The following is a 17,751-nucleotide window of genomic DNA, read 5'->3' as shown; positions in this document are numbered from 1 at the left end:
AGAAGTGTGTTTGGCAATTTCTTTCTCAGTTTTGTTTAGTTGAAGTAGCAGTCAGATAAGTTTGTTTCACGCATATGTTTATTAGTTTGTAACAGAACCGACCAAATCATAAGAATGTAAGTACAAAAATAATCACCGAAGTGATCAAATTCCTGTACTTAAGCTCCCATAATCCCGGTAGTCCGGAAATCACGAAGGATTTCAACTAACTCTCAACATACCAACCAAGACCATAGTGATTCAACACAACACATCATTCGTTACAACATTTCACAAGTAGCATTCGGATTACATCCATCAGAGTTCAAATAGAATATTACAAACCAAGTTTAGATTTGCAGAAGCAACATAGTTTAGTACATAACTTCATAGTTTCAAATACATTGCCAGATCTTAGTCATGTCCCACAAAAGCATCTTCAGGTACGAGAACTAGGAGAGACCGCACCCAATGGTCTAGTCTTTATCCCTAGACGGGAGAAGGCAATACTTGCAGCAACCAAAGTAGAACTGGTCATCTACAACAGGTGGGAGATAAACCCTGAGTACGAGAAGGTACTTAGCTAGACTTACCTGTCAAAACCAGAAATAAAAGACACCAAGGGTCATGCAAGGCTTATGAGGTGGGCTAGCTGGACACAGTTGCATAAAAGAGCTTATGAATATAGTAACCTATTTAAACTTCGCATCAAGTTTATCATCATTTACCTGTCCACTAGATTTGCACCTGTACTAGAGCACTCACTTATTAGGAGCAATCAATATTAACCATAGCAGGTATAATAAGGCTGTCATCATCATATCATCATTTCTGAACCATTATGTTATTTAGTGTATCTACTTTGGAGATAAGCCCATCAAGTTCTCACTAACCGGGAGAGACGGAGACTCGAATTGAATTACAACTCAGCTGAGGGGGTATTCCTAACTCTCACCCTAGCATACTTTGCAAGGGTAGCCGTGGGTCACCTTTGGTACAACTCAAGAACCAAATTCATAGGTTCGATCAGCGCCAGCACTCTCAGGGATTACCCTTCTGCCAGGACGATCAGGACTTTTAAATCACCTGCCCTTGGACTCACGCCTACGGCTCCCTTCTGAGGCGTACTTTATACTTATCGACTCCCGGCCTGAGGTGAGCTACTTGGCTTCGCGGTCGGTCTTCAGACACGGCCAACTAAGAGAGAGGCATGCGTTCAACATGAACAGGAAAGGCTCCAAGATTCAGTCCTTAAGCGACATAGATGGAGTCACTGCAAACCGGCAAGCCTTCGCTCGGTCTTCATTTCAAATTAAGATAGGTTCTTTTCCACGATAGCAAATATAGCCAACCGTGCCACATGTATATCCCTATATCTCACAGGTGACAGGAAATCACCTGACTTCTACCGTGTTTAAGCAGGGCTAAGCACTACACGAACCTAAGCTACATAGGATTCAGGGTATTAATATCTGGACAAGGATTGGATAACCAATGCAGCAAGTGTTTGCATCCAACACCTAAACTTAATGCAACAATATATATATGTGACAATAATACTTTAACTATATTTCGGAAATTAGGAGGCTTAATATGCTCCGGGGCTTGCCTTTCACAAAGTTGCACGGATGGTGATCCGGGCACTCAACAGCGACCTCGTCTGGCACCTCTCCCATGGGCTGCACCTCCTGAACCTCCGGTGTCGGCTGCTGCTGCTCGCTTGGTTCCTCGAATTCCAACAGTGTCACACCTTCCGGTACACCTATTGCATGCTGATGCACAAGATAAATATCATGGATGTATAAGGAATGACATGATGCTCATGATGAATGAATCACAGTAAGTGTTTAACGAAACATCACTAGATACTCGTTTACCGATTAAGAATAGCTCTATTCAAATCACTTTAAAACATGTATCTGACTTAACTTGAAGAACGAGAACTACTTACCTAACTTGCATAACCTAAGATAAAGATGCTCATCTTCAGTTAAAGGCCTAACACCTAGGAACATTACCACAAGCTTAGGAAATAGTAAAGGCATACTTAAATCAAAGTTAAGGCTTTACATGCAAACGAGTAGTTCCTTAATTCAATCACAACCAGAGTTCTATAAATTCAAATTACTTGCAAGAGGACATTCTAGAAAGCTTATGAAATTCTCTACAAATCATTTGTAAACATCAAAGCATGATTCTTACATTAACCAAATCGAATTCAAGTAAACCTAGAATCTATCTAGAAATGACAGGTTTACTAAATTAATTATTTAGTGATGATGCAAAAGCATAATTGGACCAAACCAAGTTTACCAACTTGTTGCACATACCAGAGGAACATCAGAAAGTATAGTGCCAACTCCTAAATGAATTATTTAATGCCCTTTTCTAATTTATTTAGTTAATTAGGTGATTAAAGTAATATATAGTAAAACTGTTCTGAAAAATCTACAAAAATTGCAGTAGCTATCTCATGCTTCACATAGACTACCATAAAAATTTCAAAGCCATTGGGCAAGCAGAACTTGTTGTATCCAAAATAACAGGTGGCATGTCTATTTCTAGCATAATTAGGAAACCCTAATGAAAAGTGTCAAGCAAGAGATTTCACATTTTTCCTAGCATCAATCTAGCATAAGAATAGCACTCACCAAATTTTACCTTTACTGGATCTATAGAAAAATTATGAAAATTCACACAAGATCCATCCATGCAAAAAAGAGAATTTCCTAACTCCTACATATAGTGTCCAAAATGTATGAAAATTTAACTACAAGCTATTCATGATATGATCAGTACACCATAAAAATTTCATGCCATTTGGAGCTACATAGAAAAAGATATAATTACTCCTATTTCCCTCATGATTAAAAGAGATAATTAGCAACTCCATTTTTATAACAGAACATGGCATAAATTATATTTTTTAATATAAACTATACATTATCATGAACTCAACAAAATTAGAACCACATCATTTGGATCTACCAACTAGGAGATACACATTTTTGAATATATACACAAATCTGTGAAAAGAATAAAACAACCAGAAAATGGAAAACCTAATCCTACGGCTGGGCTGGCTCGAAAGAATATGGCGGCCCGCGAAGCACGCGCTGGCGCGGCCTAGGACAGGCTCTAACCTGAGTACAACGACTGACGCATGGGTCCCGTAAGACAGAGAGACAGGTAGGGGAGGAAGAAAGGACGACGGCGTAGCTCGTCGCCGGTGACAGCTCCGACGAGGCCATCGGCGCCAATAGGTTCGCCTCACCCATGCACACCTAGAGGTGCCATCTATTGCAGTGATTACAGTAGCTAGAGGGGGTGGCGACGGTCATGGTGGCGCACGGCCATGGTTTGGCCGGCTCCGGTGAGGCCCGACCCCATAGGGTGCGGCTAAGCTCGGTACGAGCTTCCGGAGTTCACTACCAAGCTAACCAAGCAAGGAGGGGATGGGAAGGCCACAGTGGTAGTTGGCTGCGTGGAGCACCAACTCCGGCAAGGTCCCGCCATGGCGGCGGTGGAGGAAATGGCGAATATGCCCTTACCAAGCCCCAAACGACACGGATGAGAGGTGGAGGAGGTGGAGAAGAGCACGACGAAGCTACGAATGAGCTGGCCAACGTGTTTTTTGCGGTGGCACGCGACCACGAGCTCGTCGGAGTCACGGCAGCTGTTGCTGCGGAGCTACGGGTGAGCGGAGGAAGCCGAGGAATGAAATTAGAACTGACAAGCTGGTTGGCAGGCGCGCGGGGTGTTGCTCAAGTCGTGGCTGGCCGTGCCAGGGCGTCCGCGGCACGTGGCAGCGCGAGCAGGAGACCAGCGACGAGTGTCACCCATGCGGCACTCATTGTCAGATGGCTGTTAGGTATTGTAGCTTGCATTCAGATGACTTGAACCGCCTGACAGCGCGACTTCAACGTGTTAATATGGCTAAACCGTTGATCCATTACAAAAATCGTGTACACGAAAATTGTAGGCCTACCATCCATCTCTAACTTCTATTCAAGGATCATTGTCTAATTCTCCATGGATCAGAAGTTACATCAAGCCAAAGTTGGCTTGATCCAACTGAAACTGGATTTATGACTTAGCAAATTTTCTAAGTGTGAATTCAGCATGGAAATATGACTTGTGGGCCTTGTTTGAACATGTTCTAGCCATTTTCATGAGATGATCATATTGAGACTTTTGTTCCTTGATAAATTGGCTACAACTTTGGTAAAGGGTGCACAGCCATGCAAGGTATCTAGGTTGGTCTTTTAAATCAGTCAAATAGTGGCACTTTAAAGGTCATTCTAAGTCAAACCTCCACTAGAGGGCAATTTAGTCATTTTGGTCCACATGAACAATGTCCCATCAATTACCCTAAGTGTAGTTAAGGTGTATTAGACCACAATCAACCACTTTACACAAATGCTATACCAACTTCTAATGATCACATGTGATGAAGCAACAAAACAATCAATTTCACTCTAATGTTGCAATTCCATGTTTCACATGTTTCAAGCCTTTGTTGCAATTTTAACTTGCCACATTCCTACCATGTTGCCATGTTTCAAGGTATGAGAAACTCATGTTGCATTCACATGTTGCACTACTACCATTCACAAGCAAATCAAGTATGAAACAAACAGAATTACGAATGTTGCATATGTATATTTCAGTGACAATGGCATGATGAGATAGATGATGCATATGTTTATGAAATGAAATGCACTTTTGTGGAAGCCAAACACCTAGGGTGTTACATAGTTAGTGTGCTAATTGAGTTCTTTTATTTAGGAATCTCGTTCTTCTGGTACTGGTGATGATAATAACAATGATGAGGATGGGAGTGATAGCGGTGAGAGCACAAGAACTGAATCCTTAGTCAATGCTATTTTGGTCTATTCATAGTTATTTCTTGTTTGTTTTTGCCAAATGGATTAAGTAGCACCTTGTACTTATTTGCAGACATAACTTGTATGTATGAAGTTGTTTGGTCAAGTTTTGTTTACAAGTTAGTATGTTCAAGTTGACTTTTATAACTTGTATTCAACTTTCACACATAACTTGTATGGTTTAGTTGTGTTGTGCAAGTTATTATGTTGAACTTGTTGAGTAAGCTTTTATTTGCAAGTTAGTACGTTCAACTTGGATGTTTATGTTTCTGCTCATAACTTGTATGTTCAATTTGGACACATAATTTGTATTGTTTAGTTGTGTTCTTCAAGTTATTAAGTTAGTATGTTCAACTTGTATGTTCTACTTTGCACACATAACTTGTGTGGTTTATTTTTGTTCTGCACATAATTCGTTGTAGATTAGTTTTGTTTGGAAATTTTTAAATTAGTAAGCCAAGATGAACTTAGAATTTTTTTCTTATTTCTCTGATTTGTGTGGTTGAACCAACCATTTATTTTAAAACTCTGGTGCTTTGATTTGTTTTTGGAGCCACAAAGTTCAGCTGCAGTGATTTGTTTTTGGAGCCACAATGTTTCTTTTAGCGTCACATGAGTGTACGTGTGTCAATTAGATAATCATTGTCCTGTTTGTGTTGATAAACACTTGATTCATAGTACGAATGGTACAGGCATGCTTAGACATCGCACTGTGCTGTCTGTGACTACACATCAGTGCTGTCCTATTTGTTCTATTTTTTTTAGTTTTTTTCCTTTGGTGATAATATTAATTAGTAAGCTAAGATGAACATACTAACTAGTCTTTCTTTTATTTTTTCAGACATTCCAAACTCAATTTTCAATGATAAAGTTGACAAAACTGATATGTGCTCTTACCAATGTTCTAAATAGCAGGATTTAGCCCCTGCTATAGCGCTATTTAGCCTTTGGGGAGCTCCACAGCTAAGCTACGCCACTTTTGACGCCAAATGGAATTTGCCGCTAATAGCGGCTAATAGCCGGTGAAATAGCGCTGAAATGGAGGCACCTTAGCGCCGCTATTAGGCCGGACTGAGCATGGGCTTTCAGCACCTTGCGGCCCAAATCACATGGCAGCCCAAATCGAGTCAATACACGCATTGGAGACTGGTAACCCTAGCCACAAACCACATCCACCCATTCGTCTCATGTTTCTTCAGACGGCGGCGGCAGTGGCAGCGGCTGCGGTTGCTTCGACTGGAGGCGGCGGTCTCGACATGAGGAGTTGCTTTGACCGGCGGTGGCTGCGGCTGTTCCTTCGACCAGTGGCGGGCTTCTTCTCAGCTCTCGATGAGAGTAGTTCACGCGGCCACGGCGGCGTGGTAGCAGCTGCTGCTATTGGCCGACAAGCAGCTGTGAGTTCGATCTGCAAGCGGCTGTCTTCGAAGTGCGGCTACGGGGCGACGAGCAACTTCGATTGGGGAGCGGCGAGCTGGCGACCATGTCCCAACCAGAGCAGACAGGCAAGTTCCTTCCTTTCCCGCTTAAACGCTTTACTAATTTGCTACTGCTGCTGTTGAATGGTTTACTCTTTACTGTAAATAAATTGACAATTATCCCATGAAGCAAGTAGAGTATCATATCTTTTCCAGGTTGGTGCAGTAAGCTGACATTTTTATCTCATATTAATTTTTGTTGCTTAGGTGGTACTACATCTGAATCAGTAGAACAATCAGCTTCAACCAAAGTTGTTATCAACCCTGCATGGAGTCATTGTTATTGCCCAGACCCAAAGAAGAAGCATTCAATAGTGTGCAACTACTGTAAGAAGACGATAAACGCTGGAATTACAAGAGTGAAGTACCATCTTGCTCGTCTTGGTGGCCACAATGTCAGTAAGTGTGACAAGGTTCTGACCGATATGAAGGAAGAGATGCTAGCTTTGGTTGACAAGAAAACTAGTGAAAAGGAACAAAAGCAGAAGGAAAAGCAAAGGGCCACAGATGAAATTGATCTGGATCGCTCAGATGGTGAAATGTGCAGTGAAGACTCTGACCATGGGAACGAGGTTGTTGTGCTAAAGTCAACAAAAGGACCTAGTTGTAGTGTTGTTGGTTCATCGGGTAGTGGCTCTATCGAGAAGTTCTACAAGCTGGCTTCTATAGAAGAGGTTGTTCAGAAGAACCAGAAAGGAGCTAACGTTAGCCAAAAGGTTCAAACAAAGTTAACAACTCAGAAAAGAGAAGAGAGGAGGGATAGAGCTTGTGAGTATATATGTCAGTTCTTTTATGAAGCTAGCATTGCAAACAATACAGTCCTTCTTCCTAGCTTTGCCAATATGGTTGAGGCCATTGGAGCCTTTGGTAGAGGTTTGAGAGGGCCTAGTCCCTATGAGATGAGTGGACCATTTTTGCAGAAAAGGAAACAGAAGGTGTTGGATGGATTCAAGAGCCATGAAGAATCATGGAAAACCTCAAGTTGTACACTTATGACAGATGCATGGACAGATAAGAAGGGCAGGGGAATAATGAATTTAGTCGTGCATAGTGCTCATGGGGTCCTTTTTTTGGATTCTGTGGACTGCTCTGATGTCAAGAAAAATAGTAAATACGTCTTTGACCTTGTGGATAGATGCATTGAAGACATAGGAGAGGAAAATGTTGTCCAAGTGGTCACTGACAATGCTAGTGTTAATGTAGCAGCAGCAAGTCTTCTAGCAGCAAAGAGACCCAAAATATTTTGGAATGGATGTGCAGCTCACTGCCTGGATCTCATGTTGGAGGACATTGGGAGGCTTGAACCAGTTCAGGAACACAATTGCAAGTGCAAGACAAGTAATGAGACAAGCTACAAACCTATTTGGTAAATAATTGATAAAAGGTGGGATAGGAAGTTGAAGAGTCCACTACACTTGGTTGGGTACTATTTGAACCCTTATTATTACTACCCAAACAAGTCAGAGATTGAGCAGGATGGATCATTTAGAGCTACTGTAATTAAATGTGTTACAACGCTGATTGATGATGAAGAAATTCAAGATAATACCATTGAAGACCTAAACAAATATAAGGAACAGCAAGGGTCATTTGGACATGACATTGCCACAAGGCAGAGGAGAAATAAGAACTTCAACCCAGGTGAAAATTATGAAACTAATGTGATTGATGAATTATCCGATATAATCCTTTTTTGCTATTACAAGAGTTTAACTCTTTGCTTGTTCATGCAGCAACATGGTGGCTGAATCATGGCTCAACTACACCTAATTTGAGGCTATTGGCGATAAAGATTCTAAGTTTGACATGTAGCTCCTCTGGTTGTGAGAGGAGTTGGTCAGTATTTGAACAGGTAATAAAAATAATTGTACTTCCACAACTCACCTACATGAATATATTTTTGCATCGTTATTCATTCCTTGAATTTTATTCACCTAAACAAAACTAGGTGCACACAAAAAAGCGCAACAGATTACTTCATGAGAGGATGAGAGACCTTGTATTTGTCAAATTTAACTCCAAACTAAGGCATAAGAAAGAGAACAGAGTAGAGATCTCATAGAGAAGGAAATAAATGATGTGCTAGAGGATGACAACAATGAATTCATTACTGGATTAGAACCAAATGCAAATCAAAGTCAAGAAGATCAGGGATGTGCAGAAACAGCAGCAAAAGCACAAGAAGGAGCATCACAGGGAGCATCAACATCACAAGCAAAAGCCAAAAGGAAAAAGGCCTGTGCGCCCTAGGAAGAAATTCAGGACCATGGCATCTCTGACGAAGCCTCTACTTCTGAATCAGAGGAAAATCAAGATGCTATGGAATCTACTGATACTGAAGATGATTAGATGAGTACAACAAACTATTCAGATGCTGAAATGCATGTGTGATGTACTGATATGTATCAGACTATGGCCTATGCCTCCATGCCTTATGTTTGTTTGTCTATCTGTCACTGTTTAGTTGGTATGTAGTGTAATGTCTGTCAACCTTGTTTGAACTTTGAACTCATGTGTGTATGTGTCTATGTGATGTATCATGTATGAACTATGAAGCTGTGATCTGATGTGTTAGTAAGACTTTGAACTATCTGTCCCTAGTTACTTGATAATTGCCATTTGTAATGTCTTCATCTTCTATGTTTATTATGTGTAAAATTACTTGATTTTGACATATTTTTTGCCCAGCCGCTAAATGGCTTAGCCTGCTATAGCCTTTCTTAGCCTTTGGGAGAGGCAGCCGCTAAGGGGCTTAGCCCGCTATTTAAAACATTGGCTCTTACCGAACCTCAGAAAAATTTGATTGATCAATGTGGGCTTGGTTCCATACTTAAGCTGAAATGCAGTTATATGCCTTATAAGAAGCTCATTGTCTCATTGGCAAGGTGCTATGATGAGAAGACACAGTGTATCAAAATTCTAGGACTGGTGCATTCAAGATTGATGCTTGGACAGTCAATTGGATTCTTAGAATTCCTCATGGTGGAGCTAAGATAAAATCAAGAGCTTCTCAAGAGGTCAAGTCTGTTATTGCTACTGATGCAACTCCAGGACCGTTAGCTCCAAAGATTCAAGATCTTATTAGCATGATTACTCCTGAGCTTGTTGGGGACAGATTTGTTAGGATCTTCATGTTAGTAGTCCTCTCTATATTTCTATGCCCGACCAGTTCGACCAGAGCCAGCTGTCATTACTATGAGGGAATCTGTTCAATGAAAAAGATCAAGACTTATGACTGGCGTGATGCAGTGATCAGTTGTTTGAATTCTGGGCTTTGTAAATTCCAAAATTCTGTGGGTAAAGGGACTACTTGTGACAAATCAACTTTGTCTGGTTGCATTTTTGTCCTATTTGTAAGTATTTCTTTTTATTGATCACCCGTACTTTTTATTTTCTAGTTAAATTGTGCACTGTTTGCTAGTAAATTGTCCTGTCCATGTCTGCGCTACAATGCTTCTTTTTTTTTTTTTTGCTTTTCAGCCCTGTTAACTTAAAAACCAGATCTGTGTTATAACTAGAAATATATGGAGAACTTCACAAGCTTTCCAAAATGTTAAAGAACATAGTTTTTCTGTGATCTAGTAAAGACTTTTCTTTTTGGCTTCATGATCTCTTATTTTGGCCCCACATCTCACTACATGTGGAGCCAGAACCTGCTTGTTTGTAATATTGCAATGGTGTGCCTTTAGCTTGGGGTACAACATGTAAGTCTCAAGCGTGGAACATGCACCACCGTCTCTCCTCCCTGATGAGGTGTAACTACTGCTTTATGTTAAATCATTTAGATGGTGGATATCAAGTTGTCATATGCCCTTGCTGTATCTAGAATGTTCTTGATATAAATTGTTAAGTGTTAATCGTGTTTAGTATGCTGCTCATTTACGGGGCCATCTCAACAATTTTAAGGGCCCTTGGGCAAGTAAGACGGTAAAAGGGCCAGCAATGTAACTTTTCATTATAACAATTAAAGTATATAGTACTACTATTCTACTAATACTAGTTCACTTGTGGCATATATTTACTTCATAAAATTAGAACACCCTATCACCGTAACACGGAATGATGGAAATTTAAAACAAATTACCTGCTGCTGCCTACAGGCCTAACCACTCGGCATTCCCCTGTTCCTGTGCCCTCAACCGCTCCCTCACTGGATGATTGGATCAACTATGGATGCAAAACCGCTGCTCTCTTGATGCCTGAAACTGAAATCAAGAAACGCATACCGTCTCCTCCATTCTGTTTGGTTGTTCCTTTTCGACTTTCCGCAGCGCCACAGCAGCAGCTGCTGATGGAGAAATACGAGATGTCGAGAGTCGACGACAACGACCACAGCAGATCACGTGAAGTTCCGAATACGAAGCGCCGCAGGCGACGTGCGGTAACAAAGGGTCATGGAGTGAACCTGGACGTCTGGACTGATCGAAGAATACCTAGACCTTGTTGTGCTAAGTGGGCCAAATACAAATACTATACATACATATACTCATGGGCCCTCTGGCATTATGGGCCCCCGGCCATCGCACTCCCCCCTCCCCTCCCCCCTAACTAATGACTGGGAATGTTTCGTTAGTTTACGTATTGCCATGCTTTTGATAATAGGATTGTATGAACCCAACTAAGTTCTACTTTCATAGTATGCATGTTTGATCGGAGGTAATCTATGTGTGCCTTTTGTGCTACTATTTATATATATCCCTTGCAAATGGCTTAGAAGTAATGAGTTAATGTCCTGCTTGCTAGTTCTAATTTATATAGATGGTAGACCGTGTTGGTTAGTTTGTAAAAGCCACCGAGAGCTTCCTGTAAACATAAGTCTTTTAGTAAATATATAGTCCTCTTGTGTTGCCTAGAATAATCATGTATAGCTGTGGGTAGATACATCTCTCTAGGTATGTAAAAGCATGAACCGATTAAATCCCTTGTGCTTGTTTCAGACCACAATTCACTTGTATGACTAGGAGTGTTTTGGGGCTGTGTGACTAAATGTATGTGCTTTTGGTATAGAACCAAGTACAATATGTGAAAAGCATTTGACATATGTGCTGATATTTTTTCTGCTTGTACAATAATTCTAGTGAAGAAATCATTTGGTGTATGTAAATGACCTTTTTTGTGAAAGTTGGTAATACAAAAATTGTAGAGAAATTATATACCTTTCTTGTCCTAAAATTTCATTATTTTATCCCATCATGTTTGGGACATATGATTTTTAGAAATTCGCTGCCAGGTTTTGACGGTGTGCTGTGCAGTTCTGGACTTTTGTCTTTTTCGGCCATGTTAACTTCAAAACTAGCACCTGTTGATAACTAGGAAGTTGTAACGTTTTTCTTAAGCTCTCCAAATTGCTAAAGAACTATATTTTTGGTTCTCTACAACTCGAGAGATGAATTTCTGAAGTTTTCTATCAGGTTTTGTCCATGTTGTGCAGTAATGCTTCTTTGTGCTTTTCGTCCCTGTTAACTTAGAAACCAGGCCTGTGTTATAACTAGAAACATATGGAGAACTTCATAAGCTTTCCAAAATGTTAAATAACATAGTTTTCTGTGATCTAGAACTCTAGGTATGATTTATTCTTTTGACTGTACTGCTGCTGTCCTGAAACTTCAGATCTTGTAATTGCATTATTTGCCTATTTGTATACCTTCAATAGAGCACAGTCCTTCTCTTGTGACACATGGACAAAACTTTGTTATTATTTGCATGCAGACTGCCTACTTTGATTATTTGGGTTCAGAGATGAAGATTGTTCCGCAGACAATACCTCATCTTGATGCTTGGACTGATGATTCTATTGATAAGTATATGGTACTTTACCCAAAATTTAGAAACATGCAAGTAATGTAATAATGCAAATGTTCACTTTCAAGTTACCTTTTTTTGTGAGACATTTCTGGAGTTTTAGTTTAATTATGTACTGTTGATCCTGTAGATTAAAAAATTTGAATGTACTATTTTTGGGAAGACTCGTTTCAATCAAAGAAGTAAGAGAGGTTCCTGTTTTGATGCTTCAAATGAGTCACCTTCATGTGCAGCAAATTTTGCTGGGCCTTCTTCACAGCATAAGACCTCTAAGAAATTGAAACAGGTAGATTGGCCATCTTTTAACTATTTCATGAATTGGTCAATGAATTGCTGACATTTTTGCTTCTATTGTGCAGAGCAGAAAGGGTCCTTCACATACACTTCTTCATGAAAATGTGGAAATTGATAGGGATTCTGCTTTTCGTGTTTTCCGTGGAGAGGAGTTGCATCCTAATGTTAAGTTCATTCGTTTTATTGCTGGGACTGATTGTAGCAATGAGGTAGTTTTTTTATTGTTGAAGCTGTGTTTAGGCTATTTGCTTAATTGCCGGCAACAAACCATTGTTGTCTCATGCTTCTGGCTAAGTGACTGTAGTCTACCTTTTGTTGTATGTTTAGTTGGTTGGGTGCATGTTTGGTAGGATGCTGTTGTTTAGGCTGTTGTTCCTATTGGTGTCTATAAGATAAACTACTAGATGATCTGTTGTTTATCTTGCTTTTCCAACTTTTTGTTGTCTATATATAATTTAATATTACTAAATGTTTGGGAAGCTGCTGTTGGTTAGCATTCAGGAGTACCAGCTGCAGTTGCGTCAAGTTACAATACCACTTGTATCAGTTGCAATTTCTAAAAGTTATGGTTGGCAGTCATGAGTTATTTCTTATTTGTATATTATGCTAGCATTGTAGTGGGAAAAGTCATGAGTATTTCTTATATTTGTAATGTTGAAGTTGTGTTCAAGCTACTTGCTTAATTGTGCTTTATACACTTGGATACTAGTTTGTGTTTAATGGCATGATTTGAGCATCGTTTGGGGTATGTTTGGGGTGTACACAGTGATCCCTCCTACTTTTAGTAAAACATTTTGCAGATCACTATGGTAGGTCGCTGCCATATGTTGCACTTGTTGTATTTTAGCAATGACCATTTACCATTTAGAGATTTAGCTTGGAGAACTGTATATCATATAATATGATTATATTGTGTGAAACCTGGGATGTGATTGTCTATATGTCAGCTCCATATGCCACAAGGTTAATATGTCACAAGTTTAGTGCAGGTTGTTGCAAACCTTGTTTAATGAATATATGATTATTACTCGTCTTTGAAATTCTTGTTGTTGGCTATCACATCAGAAAATATTTAGAATTGTTCACTCATGGTCTCTTGTAATCCATTTAAACAAGATATTTGACCTTTGTTGTGTTTCTCCATGTTTAACCTTAATTAAATGTTGTAATTCTTTTGGCATAACCTTAAGTTTATTTGTGTTTATATGGTTATACATGGCTTCATTTATGTTCTAGCTGAATGTATTGTATTTTAAAAAAAAATAGTTGATGCTTGTGGGGGTATTAACCCCTATACCCTTACGGCTAAGCTTGGGCTGGCCCGGATCGATGGGTTCAGTCCACCCGAAAGACGACGTGCGGCTCAGTCAACCTGATCGGAGTCCCGCACAAAGAAAAGATGGATTTGGCGACCAAGCAGGATCCTGGTCGGTTAGAATAGGAATCCTTATCTGGCCACATATGGCAATTGTAACTGACTAGGATTAGTTTCCAGATCTGTAACCCTGCCCCCCGGACTATATAAGGCGGGCAGGGGACCCCTCTAAAAAACATCTTTCATTGACATACAGCAATACAAATCAGACGCAGGACGTAGGTATTACGCCTTATTGGCGGCCGAACCTGGATAAAACCTCGTGTCTGTCTTGCGTCACCGTCTTGTTTGGGGCTTGCGCATCTGTCTGCCGATAATCTACTACCTTGGGCATACCCCTAGGTAGACTGCCGACCATATTTCGTCGACAGTGGCGCGCCAGGTAGGGGGTGTGCGTACTGCTCGTCAAGCAAACAAGATGGTCATCGTCTCCGGCTCCATGGCTACGCCCAACGGCCTCACGTTCACCGTCGGCCAGATCACCTGGACCACCGGCCCCGACGTCTCCATCACCATGACCGCGGAGGAGGCATGGATTCAACCCGCGCCGACGACTACTTCACCTGCATCGGCTACGGCTCCGACCACGGTGAATACGATTCCGACCACGGTGAACACGGCTCCGACCACGACGAACGTGGCTCCGACCACGATGGATCTGGCTCCGACCACGGTACATCTGGCTCCGACCACGCTTACAGCCACGCCGACCACCCGTCGTCCGCTTCCCCGCTACAGAGGAAAACAGATCGACGACACCGACTTGATCGACTCCATCGATCAGGTCGGCATCAAACTCGCTGAAACCCTAGCTCTGGTAAGTACAATTCAAAGCCAACCTAATGAGCAGGTAACATCTCCCCACAACAGATCTATCCGACCAGCTCAGACCAGTCGTCCTGCACGACTCGGAACAGATCTTGTGGTCGTATCTACTCCTGAGGGGCGCTCCGCTCGTCGCCAGCCAGCCTTTGCGACGGGTCTCCGACTCTGCGAGTACGAAGCCCCGACGGAGAATCACCAGGTCCAGCCCTACGGCCTGCAAAACGCTGCCTCCAGCTACGCGTACAACCTGCGACGCCGCTCGGATCTACTTCCTGTGCACCAATCTCGGCCGAAGTCATGCAACATCGTCAACATGGTCCGGATTGAAGATTATCAGGAAGGATCCGTCCACACCGTCCGAGAGGGTGACTCCAGCTCCTCATCCGGCATCGCGTCTAACGCATCTGTCCACACCGAGCTTCAGCGTCACGAAGATGAAGGCGTCAAATACGATCTGGATCTACCAGACCACGCCCCGGGTTTCCCCCAATTTCCGTCTTTCCCGCCAAGACGGGGGGATTTGATCCATGTTGTCAGCAACGACGAGCCGCCAGCAGTTGGCGAAACAGAACAAGAGAAGACTGCACGCGAAGCACGCAATATTGACCGGTTTAATCGCTGGCAAACCGAAGCTGAAGCAGACCAGGAGGCACGACGCATAAGGGTCCAACCGCGTGACCTCAACAATGCTTTCGACAGGGTGGGGGATAAACAAGTCTTCAAGACCCCAAGTGCCAACGTAGCCGTCGCCATGGTGACAATGCAGCGGCTGCCCAACACTCCCGAGACTCAAGTAATCCGTGATGACATACAAGCTTATCTGACGGCTGCTATGGCTCAGACCGCAGAAATGAACCAAGCCCGGGCTCCATCAGTTTCTGTCGAATCAAGCTACAGCCGTCAATACTCAAGTCGCTCACAGCCACTCAACCAACGTGGCTCGTGCAATAACGACCCGTCAGACAACCGTCAAGGCGGAAACGGCGGTCGCGATGATGGTCGGGACGACAACCGCCGCCGGGAGGATAACCGCCACGACGTTCGGGGAGACAACCGCCGAGATAACCGCGACAACCGCCGTGATAACCACGGTCGCAAGGCTAATCCAGATGGCAATCGAGATCGCCGCGATGGCAATAACGATCTCCGCCATCACCTCGGTGGACGTGATCTGCGTGCCCGCATCAACCAGAGAGCCGACGATCGTGCATCCCACGAAAGCTATCGCCGTATGGAGTATGACACCGCCCACGGTCCGCCGGGTCTGAAGCAGTTCACTCCACACCTGCGCCAAGTCATATGGCCCAAGAATTTCAAGCTCGAGAAGCTTCAGAAGTACGACGGCAAGGAAAACCCAGAATTATGGGTCATGCTCTACGAAACTACGTGCCGCTCAGCCATGGCTGACGAGCACGTCATGTCTAACTACTTCCCAGTCGCTGTTGGTCATGCAGGTCACCAATGGCTGGTTAGCTTGCCAGCGAACTATTTTGACTCTTGGCAGGAGCTCAGGCAGGCTTTCATCGACAACTTCATCGCTACTTGTGAACAACCCGGCAACAAGTACGATCTGCAACGGATCCGAGATCGAAAGGATGAACCACTACGCGAGTACGTTCGGCGTTTCTCGGAGATGCGCATCAAGGTCCCATCAATATCCGACAATGAAGCAATCGAGGCTTTCGTCACCGGCCTCCGCTTCCACGACGCCCTAAGAGACAAGCTCCTCCGGAAGAGACCCGAATCGGTCACAGCGCTTTTGGCCACCGCTAAGAAATATGCGGACGCTGACGATGCTAAAAAGATAATCGTTGAAGAAGCAGCAAGAGTTACACGACCCGACCACCCCCCACACCGCGACGATTACCGTGGCAATCGTGGTCGGAGCGATAACTTTGACCGCCGCAACCAGCGCAACGATCCCCGCGACCACCGTGATCAACGTAATCAGCGGCGTAACCGCCGTGACGATTACAGGAGCAAGCGCGCTCGGGAAGACGACGGCGAGGTCAATACTGTGAAAAAGGGCAGCGGACGTCGAAACTACGAGGACGACTACGCCAAAGCATTGAAGGGACCCTGCCAGCTCCATCCTAAGTCAAACCACACCATGGAGAATTGCCGCGTCCTCAAAACTATCTACACGCGTCAATAGGCTCCGGATACGTCCGACAAGCCTAACGACGCGGGGGAACAGCGCAATGAGGACAACGACGACGACGATGCAGATCCTCGTCATAAATACGTCAAGCTGACTGATCGCGTGCACACCATCATCGGCGGCAAGGTGTCCATTGAGACCAAACGAGAACGCAAGCTGCTCGCCCGCGCTTGCTTGAACGTGGCAAACACCGACAACCTTCTCACCGATCCGCGGCTTCCTCCGTGGTCTCACCGTGAAATCTACTTCAGCAGGAAAGACCAATGGGCCGCCATACCCGAGCCAGGGCGTTTTCCCCTGGTCCTTGATCCCTGCATCAACAAGGTTCAATTCGATAGGGTACTGATCGACGGCGGCAGCTCCATTGATATACTGTTCAAGAACAGCCTGCCTGCTCTGAAAATAGCCCAGGCGGACCTGAAGCCGTACGAGGCACAGTTCTGGGGCGTTCTCCCCGGACAGAGCTCCACACCTCTCAGGCAGATCACGCTACCGGTGCAGTTTGGGACTCCGGACCACTTCCGCACCGACTACGTCAACTTCGTGGTCGCTGATTTCGACGGCACCTACCATGCTATTCTTGGTCGCCCATCGCTCACCAAGTTCATGGCCATACCTCATTACAGGTATCTGGTGCTCAAGATGCCTACTGAGAAAGGAGTTTTAACCCTCAGGGGCAACGTATACGCAGCTTACACCTGCGAGGACAACAGCTTCAAAATAGCAGAGGCCCACGACCTCTCTATTCGCATGGCCGAGACCATTCTCGACGCTAAGAAAACCCCGACCGACCACCTGGAGATCCCAGAGCTCGAGGTTCCGCGCAAGAACATCAGATCCAAGGAGCACAAGACGATCCAGCTGGTCGAGGGCGATCCCAGCAAAACGGCCCTCATCGGGGCCGACCTGGATCCCAAATAGGAAAACGCGCTCGTCAGGTTCTTGAGGGGCAAC

General features: G+C 43.6%; 1 pseudogene; it reads left to right on the top strand.

Annotated features, from left to right (window-relative positions):
• Positions 1-6,121: 6,121 nt before the first annotated feature.
• On the top strand, positions 6,122-8,689 carry LOC136454786 (uncharacterized; annotated as a pseudogene).
• Positions 8,690-17,751: the final 9,062 nt, after the last annotated feature.

Source organism: Miscanthus floridulus, chromosome 5, assembly GCF_019320115.1.
Source record: "Miscanthus floridulus cultivar M001 chromosome 5, ASM1932011v1, whole genome shotgun sequence".
Taxonomy (NCBI): Eukaryota; Viridiplantae; Streptophyta; class Magnoliopsida; order Poales; family Poaceae; genus Miscanthus; species Miscanthus floridulus.
The sequence above is the reverse complement of the archived record's forward strand: the minus strand, read 5'-3'. Positions and strand labels throughout refer to the sequence as shown.